Genomic DNA, 13,684 nt, shown 5'->3' with positions numbered 1-13,684 from the left:
TGTTTTTGCAACGTTTAAGCATGGAAATTGAATGTAATATAAGTTAGAAGAGCAAACAAACATTTGTTGGCGTTGATTAGTTTTGCACAAAAAAATCCGGAAAACTCAATTTTAGATACTTAAAACTATTGAGATGTTACGGGAGGAACATTAAAGGGTAAATCAGATTTTCAATAGCTTTTAGAGTTCTAGTTTTCTTAATCTAATCGTGACGGACAGACCGACCAACAGACAAAACGCACAAAAATAATCTTCTTTTATTCGGATGGGGGTACTAAACAAAAATAAATAAAATCTGATTTTTAAAAAAAGTTTAAGGAATTGGTTTAGCGCCTAGTCATGTAGCGACGTTACGCTACTGCACGAAAATCGCTGCATAAAAAGTCCATTAAAAAATGTGCGTGATATTTACATACAAAATGCATTATTAGCCTTTATAAACAAACAGAAATGTTTTCTTTTAATTTTAGCAGCTAGTTGACCAGAAAAAACATCGTTAACTATTATTTATATTTGTTGTAAACATTTCCTGTACATTTTATAAATAAATTTGACTTAGTGATACTGAAAATACACAAAGACTGTCCATCTTTGTTAGCATATTGTAACATTGCCTCCCTTACATTTACCTAATTGTTTTAGAATTGGTGTATTTTTATGAAAAAATCGCTTGCATAATTAATTTTATAAATTAAACGGTTTGCTTTTAGAAAGCCAAAAGTAGCCGTTGCACCTAAACTTTTCAAGCCGCATTTAATGATGAAATAATATTTTTCATATCTCTTCTAGTTTTCGAGATCTGAGTGTGACAGACGGACAGACGGACAGACAGACAGACGGACAGACGGACAGACGGACATTTTGCACAATCCTAATAGCGGCTTTTTCCCCTTACGGGGGCCGCTAAAAAAGGTTGTATTCAACAATGTGCGAATTACTCCGTCACAAACAAGACATATACTACAGAACACACATTAACAGAATTCAAACGGTTAAAGATTACAGATTTTAGTTTAGAAAATGACGTAATCAATTATGAAGTACTTTTTAGAGATAAATTCTTTTACTAAAAAAAATGACGTAATAACTTATTGAGCTAGGGTTTGGGATTAATACGCTGAATAAAACAAAAATAATGAAATTATAACCCAAACAGCAAGTTAGTGAATATTTGTTTGAATTTATATATTCAATATTTTTCTATAAATATTTGGATGTCAGTGCCATAGGCTAATATTTAGGCATATTTCTTTTTCCTTATCCTAGGACAAAGTTGTACAAATGCTCTGTACCCCTAGTGCTATTATAGCATGGCTGAATCAGCCAGGAAAACCAAAGTCTCTACTTAGCATTCACTACTAAATTAACACCAGGATAAGCATAGGTTTTAGTTATCTTCCCGCTGAAGGAATGTCAATTTATAAGATAAGATAGATAACATTTAAACAAGACCGATGTAACGTGACAAGACCGATCTAAGAAACATGAGGTTGTTGTTGTTTTAATATTGAGACAGGTGTCTGAAACAATCTCGACTCAAAACGTTTTGAAGACATTTCATAACGCAAGTCTTCTCGGCCTTTTTTCGTCCGAACAAAAATGCTAATCTTCCACATGCTTTATTCAGCCGCTTTTGTTGCTATTTTCCTCTCTCCAAAGAGCACCAATGGTAAAAAATACTTTCTTGCAAAAATAAGTTTTAGTTTTTAACTCTTTTTTTTTAGATTTAAAAAAAAAAGATTTTTTTAAACTCTCGATCAGTTTTTTTTTTTTTTGTGGTCTCTCTATCACGTGACAGCCTCGCTTCCTGTCATGCGCCGTGAATCTACGTCATCGTTAGAACCCGCGATTTATTCCAGACGCGAGCTCTCCAGAGGGGTTGAGTTTCTCACAAAGTACGTTCCGGCGCCGACTTCTCAAGTTTTCTTACACTCTTGTTTCTTCTACTCCGTCACAACTCATCCTCCCTTCATCCCTCCCTCACTCTCTCTCTCTTTTTCTCGTTTTCCCCTCCTTAACAGCTCTCGTCTTCATTCTTCTTCTCCCAAGCATCCGATAGGGCGCATAAATGAATATTAATAAGGTTTCTTGAAGTCCAGATATGGTTCAAGCGAGGGCTGCCTGGGTTTCCCTTGGTGTTGGATGACGCGAGTAACTTCGTCCCCTGCCGCCAGAAGCTCTTGCAGGACAGAGAGACAGAGAGATAGGGAGAGAAAGTTTACGAGTTCTCCAACACTTGTGACCACGCGGTGTAGTTTCACTCAAAGACACCGTGTCGTTTATTAGCGTGGACGATGTCTGCCCATAAAACACAAAGAACAAAAAAATAACAAATCTCTTTTCTCTCTTTTTTGTTTGTTCGTTCTCTTCTTCTCTTCCTTCACTTTCTCAGTGGTTGGAGGGTTAAAAGATTGGATTAAAAGGGGAGGGAAGAGGAAATAATTTGTGTAACGAGATATTTATGTTTTTTTTTTTTTTTGGTTGTTTCCCTTTTTATCTGGCTCGCGGTTTGATTTGTGGGCATGATTTGATTGGCTGGATTCCAGGCTGACGACTTGAAAATAATTAACAGTGGGTTCATGAACTTACATCTAGACTTCAATATGGAGTACATCGCAGGGCCGCCGCTACCTATTGTACAATTTGTGCATATAATAGTTATTCTAAGGTTACTTTTATTATTTAAATTTTTTGTTAAAAAAGTACTCAAATATTTAAATATTTTATATAAATTCTAATTATTACATTATCCTTTGAAAACTATTTAAAAAAAAACAACAACAATATTCGTACATAAGACGCTATTTTGGAAACTAAAAAAAAAATGAGCCGTGCGCGAGGGATTCCCAAGAGTTTTTCTACTTATTACATATAAATATTGTTGTTTAGTTGAATACCCAGCCCTGTAAGTAGATCTAGCAATTAAAAGTTCAATGTTAAAATCATTTTTCTTTTTGTGTTCAATGGCTGTTACTTAAGCGTAGAATATTTTGTGTCATTATAGATGTAGATCTACATTAAGTTGCAGGCTACTTGCTATTTGGAGCAACAAGTCAATGATTGACCAATAACAAGGGGGGGGGGCGCCAAAAAATGTTTTATTTTCATTGTAGTTATTAATCCGTGTCTAAATATTACCAACGTTTACAAATTAAAATATCTTCAGTAAGAGACGTCGTTTCATCTTCTAATAAGACAATAACAATATGGGTTAAAACTTTTTGAAGAAAACATTTCAAAACGTCTCGGCTAGTGTGATTCTTCTGGATTAATTTATCTGAGATTTGTCGAATTTTTTCCGACTATTGCACTTCATTATAGTTACGATTTTTGTGTGAAAAAAAAAGATCCGCGACAGAGACGTCTTACTTAGCACGAAGATGATCTTTAAAAAGATCACGCCTATTACAGACGTCGGCTTTCTATATGTACCTAGAATGTCCCTCGAATAATACTATTGACCAGGGCTGTCTCTTTATTACAATTTTGTTTTTACAAGTATGAATAGTGCGTTCAAAAAGAAAAATTCTTTCTTCTCACTACGAGAAAAAGATGTAATGTGTAAATGCTAAGAGAAAGAATTTCTGAAGCTGATAACGCCAGAATACGCTCAGAATACGCTCAGCCCCGGGATCTGGCCCCGAAATCAGACCCCTTGCCGACGAATTTTCAAATCTATCCCCAAAAAACAAAAAACAAAAATAAATATAAAAAACAACGGACTCGTTTTACATCGCTTTTCTAGGTTCCCAGCAATGTCTAACTTTTAAAGGATCCACACACAAATAATTTATTTGTCACACACGCTAGCGGGTATTTCTATTAATTAATATTTCCAAAAATGACATGAAATAGAAAATAACATCATTGAAATTGTATAAGCACACAAATACTTTCACAAAACATCAGATTGTACCCCCCCCCCAGCGAAAAAAAAATTCATATGTAGGTATGTGTGTGTGTGCATAATCTTTATTACATTCTGACCCTTCATTCTTTCGGAAGACGTTTATTCTGCCCTAGAATAGGTTCTGACTGGAGTTAGTGAAAAAATTGTAGACTCCCCGTCATTGTCAGCAAGGGGGTCTGGGGGAGCGCTAGGAGATCCCCCAGTGCGGTGCGGAGCCTCGCCGCCAAGCACTATTTCTGGTATTGAAAGCCAATGAAATGCATATTGTGAGGTATCTACAGTGCATTTTCCTGCTATTAAAAAGTTTTATTTCAAAAACCTAATGTGCTATTCTTATTGACTAAGACCATCCCGCGCCGTTCGGCGCATTTGCCGTCAAGCTGTTTCCACAAAAAAATCTGTCACTGGTAATGTCTGAAGCCTTTTCCCACCAGCTCTGAAGACCTCCATGAATGTGTTGCGCCAAGTTGTAATAGGATGTCATCGCGTAATTCTGTCACAATCTTACAAAGGGTCGACTCCCAGTCCAGATATGATTTCCTTGATTTAGACCCGATCTCTATAACTGACTCCTAAAATCTGTCTTAGCCATCTTTGTTGAGCCACATTTAGTGTTTTTCAATTTCGCAGATGACTATTCAATGCACTTTATTAATGGAGCCCCACCACTGGTAGAAATATGTAACCTCTCTTGAATACGCTCTTGGAATTAGGTGACTGTAGTTTGCTTTAGATTTTATATCGTCAAAATCATATGTTGGGGGTTTGTTTCTTTTTAAATTCAAAACCCCATTTAGAATTTGGTAACTGTTGTTTGCTTTAGAATAATATTGAAGATAGAGATTTTCCTCCTCAAAACGGTGTATTTCATTTGGGGGGGGGGAGCCTCCAACTCCACGGGCTACGCCCATGGATTGTACACCAGATATGTCTCATATTGCTTCTGTTTCTTATATACCTCATGTTGCATTGCATAAAAATTTTCTGGGATTTCACCTAATTACTGATACAACTGGAGAAGAACTAAGCAGGCATGAGGGATACGGCAACGGTGCTAATATAGAAGGAAAAAAAAGGAAAGATCTATAAAAATGGATTTAAATCAACGGGCGCTTTTGGTAGAGTGTCCAGCTCAGTCGTAGCCTAATACATTTCTTTTTCTATTAAAAAAAAAAGGAAAGGGGACGGCATTTTTAAATTTTGCACGCAGGCGGCCACAACCCTCGCTATTGGAATTCGGGGATTGTCGTTTGCATTTTTTTTTGTTTTGTTTTATAGAAGAGGATCATTTCACTGCAAAACCAACCTGGGTTTTAAACTCAAAACACCCTGGTAAAGGGTTTTAAACTCGAAACCCCCTCAAAACCCCCTTGGCTACGCTGGGGCAAGTGATGGTTTAGTATTAAAATCTCACCTAAGGTAAACAAAATCAAAGCAAAAATTAGTCATTAAATTCCGATCTCCCCCTGCGGGGGGGGGGGTTCATCTCGGGAGGGGGGGGGTTCCCTGGTTACGTCCATGTATATGTTATTAATTATTTTGTTAGGTATCTCATAGATATGAAAGAAATTGTACTTGACTGAGGTGGTGGTATAAGCTGAATTAGTCCCCTTGGTAGGTCGCCACTTTAAAGTAAGTTTGAAACAAACAATAGATCACAGTTATCATAATCGTCATCCCAACATTATTATCATCATCATCACCTTAACCCTTAGCCTAGCCATCATCGTCAATATCATCATGTGCAGAAAAGGATAAAGAAGCTGAAATCTTTACGTTTAAAAGTCTTATATTAAAACATGAGATAAGTTAACATTTAAACTTTAACTTTGTTAACTTTAACTTTGTTAGTTTACAGAAGCATTCATTTTATTTACATCATTAAGCTTTTTTTTACTTGTCATCAATTACACAGGTTCCTTGAATTGACCATCCACTTATTAGTCAATGTTAATTAAAAATCTAAGATCTGCTAAGCCATGTCTTCTCCCTGGCTGATGCAGACAATCCGTTGAATGCTAAAATGGCACTTTAAAGTAGATGAAATAAGTTCTTTTTGCGCACTCTACCTCCCAAATAAAGACTTCGTGAAGATGTTGCGTTAAAGAGGACAAAGAAATGACATAAACAACGAGATGAGAGAGACTCGAACTCCCAAGCGCTAGATTAGATGGAAGCTTTTTTTCATTGGTTAATATGCATGACTAAATGCATGACGCGTAGGACGTAATCATCTTCTTTTTTGAAGTAACGTCTGTATTATATAAGATAAGATAAGCTTTTTTTTTATATCGAAGAGGCAGATATGTTAGCTGGAGAATCTGTCTCTCTCTCTCTCTCTCTGTATCACTCTCCCTCTCTCTATCTTTCCCTTTCTCCCTCTTCCTCTCTCTCTATTTCTCCCTCTTTTTCCTTTTATTCCCAGAAATCCTAAATACAGATTTGTGGAAGTTTTTCAAAGCATTCCAAAGACGTCAATTCTAATTTCATTTCCTATACAAAACAATTTTGATTTTTTTTTTTCAAATATTCACCTAATACAAGGATCAAATAATCGCATTGGTTTAGTAAATTTTTTTAAAGATATATTAAAAAATGTATAAAACCCTCAAAAAACATTCACCCCTGACGGGACTCGAACCCGCAATCCCCGGCTTAGGAGGCCGGTGCCTTATCCATTAGGCCACAGGGGCACATATTGTAATAAACAAAAGAATCAAGATTAAAATAATTTTAAAAGTGAGTGACTTTGTGAAATAACACTAGAAAATAATTCTTCATTTCCTTAATTTGATTGATTGATTTCATTGTATTACAAAAACAAAAAAAAAAAAAAAAAAAAAAAACAGGAAAGTCTCGTTTTGTGGCATCTTTTCTAGTGACAAGTGTCTCAAAGTCATCTTTTTTAAAGACTAAAGACTGATTTATTGATGTCAATCGGAAATTAAACTAAGAACATTCTATAAAGAAAACAAATAATTTTTTATATAAAGAAAACAAATACATTTTTAAAAAGCAAAGCTTATTTAAGGGGAAGAACTTTATATATTTATAACCATATATATCAATACTTAAGATTTTTTACTTAATCAATATCAAACTAAATTAGTTAATTACCACAAATTAATTAGTTGATTATTGAAATTTATTATTGATTCATATTTTTTTAGGAACAGTTAATAATTTTGCAAAGTTTTAACTTGATCACAGAATGGGAAGTGGGAGAAATAATGTGAAAAAAAAAATTATACCAGACGGACAGAGAGACAGACATAAGCTTTGCAAAACACACACAAAAAAAAAACAAACCCAGACACAACACAACTCAGAAGCATCTTGATTATCTTCTTGGAGCAGCGCTGATTCAGTCTTGCACAGTATTTTAAAACCGTAGAATTTTGATTTGATTTTGATTTGATTTGTTGATTTGAGGCACATCGGCACAATTTAGCCATGTCGTGCCTGCAGTCCCTTAAGGACTACTCATTTCTCTTTATTTCATGTCCAAATACAAATACCGCCTAGTCATCATATCTTTAATTTATGTCTATATACAGGCTCGTCATCATCTCTCCCTCTACCCTCTCTCCCTCCCCCTTCATTTTTTTCTCTCTCCCTCTCCTTTTATTCCCAGAAATCCTAAATACATATTAGTGGAAGTTTTTCAAAGCATTCTAAAACGTCAATTCTAATTTCATTTCCTATACAAAAAGTTTGTTTTCCAAATATACATCTAATTATCTAATACAATTATAATGAGACTATTTTGCAGGGCCGGCCTTAGGCCCCTATGTGACCGCAGTGTGCGCCGCACTTTCAAATGCCCCTTGCTAATTCTAGGTGTAAATTATTAAATTAAACCATTTTATAACTTATACAAAAATATACGAAAAAGTCATGGAAATATTCGGAAATTATTACAATCTTTTGAAAACTCAAAAAGAAAGGCAGAAATAAGAGTGTGAATTTTCCTTTACTTCTTCTTATTATATTATATTTGTAGAAGATGGATTATTTTTAAAAAATAAATAATTTGCAAAAACAATAAATTTACCCCTGACGGGACTCGAACCCGCAATCCCCGGCTTAGGAGGCCGGTGCCTTATCCATTAGGCCACAGGGGCGGTTACGTAGCATCATAAAAATCACTGTATTATTTATTACAATAAAAAAGTCTGACTTGGCCTTTGACATGGTCAGCAAAAGTGGCCTTTTCTTCTTCTTCTTCTTCTTGCCAGCTTTATTGCTGCTGAGCTGTGAGCTCTTTTGCAGACTGTGCCAAGGAAAAAAAGTGTGCTGTTTTCTTCAGTTGTTCAGCACTGCCGTACTGTTGGTTATGTTGGGCTGTAGTGGAAGTAGGGTCTGCCTAGGGTGGATTAGGAAGGGGCATTCAAAGAGGATATGGTTTAAGGTTTCATAAGGGTGGGCGCAGTGTCTGCAAAGCGGGAGTTGTGTGGAGTTTATTTTGTTCAGATGGTAATTTAATAGAGGTGTGTGTCCTGTTCTTAGTTGGAAAATTGTAGATTGTTCTTTGCGGGGGAGGAAGTTAATACTGTCCAGTTTGTTAGGCATAGTCATTTCTTTGTACAAAGTGGCCTTTTCAAACTCCTCCCAAACTACCGAAATTCATTGAGTGCTTTCACGAGGAAACAAAATATACAGTGAAATTCAATGGAGCCCAATCAGCACCTTTTGAGGTTAGCAGCGGTGTCAAGCAGGGATGTCTACTCGCACCTATTCTGTTTGGCATATTCTTCTCCTGCCTACTCCTACCTACTGCATTATGATTACAACGACACCAACAAGATCCTCTGGAAAACTCTTTAATGTATCAAGGTTGAGGGCAAAAACCAAAGCTCCTCTACGCTGATGATGCAGCTTTTGTGGCTGACTCTGCTACTCAGCTTCAGACCCATCTTCTGCTACTTGCCAGAAGTTTGGCTTAAATATTAGTCAAAGCAAGACTATAATACTAGTTCAGAACAGAAATACTTAGCCTCACGTAACCATTATTGACCCAATCACTGGATATTGTTGACTATTTTTGTTCTCTTGGCTCCATCATATCCAACGATGTTCTACTGGATAAAGAGATCAACAACAGGAAAGCCGAGGCAATGGGCACGACGGCTGCATAAAAAAAGTGTTGCTAACAATACCAAAGCCTTACTCTACCGGACCTGCTATACGGAAGTGAAATATGGTCAACCTACTTATGGGAGAAAAAAAAAGCTACCTCCGAAGCCTAAGGCGGATCTTTAAAGTAAGGTGGCGAGATAATATAACCAATGAGGAAGTGCTACGAAGAGCGGGATACCAGGACATCGCTCTTGTATCAGCTCTTCAAAATCGACACTTAAGGCTGGGAAAAAGTGGCACTGGATAGATCCACATGGAGATCAAGCGTAAGGAAGTGTCCCGAATTGCAGATGCCATACACAACAGTAGCAGAAAGAAGGGTGAAAGTACAGCGCGCTTGGTGATTACAGAGGCCCATCCTGTGACCGCAGCTGTGTATCAAGGACTGGCCTATTTAGTCAAAAAAGAAGTTGAAAATGGAGAGTGTTATATCTTGCAATTTATAATGTCACAGAAGCAGAGAATGTATTACGATTACAAAACAAGTCGCCCATTACATGACTCGAGCCGGAAATACCCTGCTATTAGGCCACAGGGCGGTTATTACTAAGTTCTATATAAATATTATTCGATTTTAGGGTTTAAAAAAAAAATGAAAAAGAAAAAAATAGAAAAAAAACACCCCTGACGGGACTCGAACCCGCAATCCCCGGCTTAGGAGGCCGGTGCCTTATCCATTAGGCCACAGGGGCAGATGCTTATGCTTTAATGAGAACCCATAAGTAATAAAGCATTTCAACCCATGCACTATCACGTGCGGATTGGTGCGAATTTTACAACTTATATGAGGGAGTACTACAATGTTATGTAAACATTCTTGTTACTTTATACTAATTATATCTAAACTCTAGTACTATTACAGGTATACTTTTGTACTAGAGGAGGCTTTTTGGGTTGCCAGTGGGACAACCTCCTCAGTCAACGCTCCTGGGGATGAGGGCGCTAAATGAAGATTATTTTTCCAGAGTCATCCTATCACAGACATATTGTCACTTCCACATTTAAAAATGCATCGTACCGGTTGATATTTTGCTTATTGCTGACTGAGAGCCTACATCTTAATCAACAGTACCAATGCGTTATTGGCTAAAATACAGTGTGGTTGATTTCTTTTCTCCGTAAGGTTTTTATTGCCGGAAGTGCTAGTGGATGTAAGCGCTCCATTACCTATAAAACCCGTCCAATGGCATGCAACTTAAATAGCCTCTGACAACCAGTCCAACTCCCTGCTGTCACCTATGACTTAGGTATTCGGTCCGGCTGAACTGTTGTCTCTAACGCCGAAGGTCGAGAAAATGGCACCTAAACCCAGGGGCGGCCTTGGGCGACTGCAACCTATGCGACCTCATTGAGCCCCGCACTTTCATAGACCCCCGGGCTAATTCTAGGTGTAAATTATTAAATTAAACCATTATAACCTATATTACAGGGTTACAGCGGCCTACTGATTTTTCAGGAGCTAATGGAAATCTAAAATTATTAAATTCTCCAGAAAACGCATAAAGATCTCCTGAAAAATAGGGGGAAAATTGTCATATTGGGGTGTCATTCAATTTCTTGAGGTTAGCAATTCACGAACAATTTGATTATTCTTGCTTTTGAGCGTAATCTATGCAGGAAACAGAATTGTGATGATATACTGTATGAATTCGCTACAAGCAAGGCTCGTAAAGTTAATTAGATCGTGATTTTTTACTTAGTAGAGAATGGATAAAATGCAAAGACACATTTATTTTCAAAATCTTAATTTTCATTTATTATCCTTATCCCTAGTAACAGACTGGGCTTCGCGCAATCCAACAAAGTCTATCATGTTAAAATATCAACAAAGTAACATATTCACTCTCGCCATACCTCCCCCTGACACTGTGTGGACGATATGATTCCTACCATAACAAATGTCAAGGCTTTCATCTCATCTCTGTGAGATCATCCATAGTTGTTTCGCAACTAAGGGAGGCCATAGTGTTCCTCTGACAGAAGTCTTATAAACCAGAACATGTTACTCAATATGGAAGTAACCCTTTCAAGGATCTGGTGACAATCTAGTCTATACTCATTACTATTAAAGTTTTTAGCTTAATTTTTTTTTTCAAAATATCATTACAAATATCATAACGATTTTGGTCATTTAGTTTGGATTTAACAAGTAATTTTTTTTCTTAAATTAAAAAAAAAAGTAAAGTTCCCCTTTCAGACCTTCCGATCTTTAAGGCAGATGATGTAAATGTCATCTGTTTCTGTGGCTCACTGTTAACGAGGGTGTCATGTGGCCAGCACAATGACCAACCGCTTTTACTTTTTTACTTTCTTTAAATTCATACTCTATGTTCCTATGAATTCAGAAGCGATTTAAATCGGACAGGATCTGATCGGACATTAGCGTTTTTAGCGCGACGGTCTATCTCCTTCGCTGCCATGGTTCAGGCATTTTCAGACATTGACTTTTTCCTTTCCAGTCCCCCCCCCGGTATGTTTGACTCATTCGAGATTCGTTTTCCCACATAGCTGGCAATTATTTACATGGGGACTCATTCGTGTTTAGCGTTTCATCAACGACTCTTCTTAGAAAGCTTAGAGAATGTAAAATCGACAAAACAATAATTAAACCATATACTTAAATGTATTGTATCTGTAATGTACATAAGATGATTAAAATCAATAGTCATGAATTATTGCGATCTAGGATTCATGAAACATTATCTCAATGGAAACTAACAGAAAATGGATTTGTTTCATATATTTGCGTTAAATAATAGCCCATTCTAAAAAAAAAAATCTGAGAAAAGAGTTTGCATTATTTCTAAACTTTGATATCTAAAGATCATTACTTTTAAAAGTCAGAAAAGATTTATTTTTCCTAGATTTCGAGCGACTTCCCTTGCAGCTTGAAAAAGAGTTACATACATAAAAATCTCTATATATAGGTCTGTGAATCGATCAATCGCGGATAAGAATTTGTTTCCGATTTCTAGTCTAGATATAATATTATGACTATGAATTAAACTTTTTAAAACATCCACCATTTGCAGTCTAATTGACTTAGTCATCAGATGCTGATAGGGTAGTACTTCAGAGGCACAAAGACATAGACTATTTACAAAAAAAGCATCCTTATATCACTCAAACACTGCTCTTAAAGAACATTTTCATGAAAGATGCCTTTCCAAAATACACACAACCTTAAAGACAAGCTGCACCCATTAAACCACTGTTACATTAGATCTGGACCAAGTGGCCGTCTCCTCCCCATTAGGGGATCTGATTTTCTGAGTTCAATGTCGTCACTGAGATGTACAAAGAAGTCGAATTCATAAATCGATGGTTGTGTATATGTGAGTGTGTATGTATCTCGTGTGTGAATATGATTCGTACTTGCATCTCTATTGTACTTGTTATTGTTGTACTTATGTTGAGGAACAAATGTAGTCAAACTGAATGTCCATTTGTTTGGAGAGTTTGGAACAATAAAATTGTCCTATCTTATCTAAGAAATCTCTTAAAAGGGCGGGGATATTTACATTTCTTATTTTGACCCCATCTTTGACCTTTTGTGTTTTTTAATTATAAAGTTTATATCAAAGCTTATATATAGACAAGACAAAAATCAATAAAAGAAAACAAATTATTCAATTAATTGCTGGCATTAATTATTTTGTTTGATACCAACAAGGGAAATTAATCCTTCAGTATTCACATATATGGCTAAATATGTAGGGTTTGATCCCCTTAGATAATTGTAACCATTATTTCGCCCACACCCGTTCTCGGATCAAGTTTCAATTCGAAATAATTTATTTTACCGAATTAAACCAGTTGGTCAATTAATTATTGGTAATACATTATTTTGTTTGATATCAATTATAGTTTGTTTTTTTAAAGTATTTTATTTGTTCATTTTGATGATTTAATATTAAGTCATTTCTTTATTTCTAAAATTGAATTTATTTAAATTGTTATTAATTGTTCTGCAAATTATGTAGGTTTTTTTTTTATTGTGTATTTCTTTTATTACATTTTTTTGTTACAGATGCTTCTTCAGATGTTAACTCTGTAAAGATTGTATTGTAGTTTTATTATTATTTTCCCATTGATAATGTTTGCTGTTATTTTTATTTCCTCAATACTAAGTTTCACTAACAACGATTCAAGAAGGGCCTCAAACAAAAACAGACCAAAAGAACAAAAGAGAGTACACTAAACAATTTGTTTATTTGTATCAGTTGGTAAACTTTAAAGAAAAAAAAAAGACACACATTATCGAGATTTTTAAAAATATTTAGCTCTAAAACAGCTTAGTAATATTTACAGGCAAAAAAAAAAAATTGCGATGAAAAATGTTATAGAAAAAGGGAAGTAATGCAATACAAACTTCCACAGTGTAAGTTTGTTAAAATTATCTCCCTTTATTTATAAAACGTTCCCATACATTCAAATCTTGAAATACTTAAAATTTTAATAGCATAGTAGGTTAAATTAAAAAAAAAATGACATGCGCCTTTGATTGAAACCTATGACTTCTAGAACTATACAAGCAATAAAAATAACACATAGGCATATATCAATGACCATTTCTACATCTTTTAAAATGTATATAGAACTATAATTGGTCTATCGAATGACACGTGTGGTCCC

The 13,684-nt window shown here is 35.6% G+C and overlaps 3 non-coding genes across 3 annotated transcripts; all 3 read right to left on the bottom strand.

The window, feature by feature from the left end:
• Positions 1–6,530: 6,530 nt before the first annotated feature.
• Positions 6,531–6,603, bottom strand: Trnar-ccu (transfer RNA arginine (anticodon CCU)). Its single transcript has one exon. It is a non-coding gene; the product is annotated as a tRNA-Arg (tRNA).
• A 1,358-nt stretch (positions 6,604–7,961) lies between these two features.
• Positions 7,962–8,034, bottom strand: Trnar-ccu (transfer RNA arginine (anticodon CCU)). Its single transcript has one exon. It is a non-coding gene; the product is annotated as a tRNA-Arg (tRNA).
• A 1,634-nt stretch (positions 8,035–9,668) lies between these two features.
• Trnar-ccu (transfer RNA arginine (anticodon CCU)) lies at positions 9,669–9,741 on the bottom strand. Its single transcript has one exon. It is a non-coding gene; the product is annotated as a tRNA-Arg (tRNA).
• Between the last annotated feature and the right edge of the window lie 3,943 nt (positions 9,742–13,684).

The sequence above is a fragment of the Biomphalaria glabrata genome, chromosome 15 (genome assembly GCF_947242115.1).
Source record: "Biomphalaria glabrata chromosome 15, xgBioGlab47.1, whole genome shotgun sequence".
NCBI classification, from domain to species: domain Eukaryota; kingdom Metazoa; phylum Mollusca; class Gastropoda; family Planorbidae; genus Biomphalaria; species Biomphalaria glabrata.
This window is presented reverse-complemented; position numbering and strand designations above follow the sequence as displayed.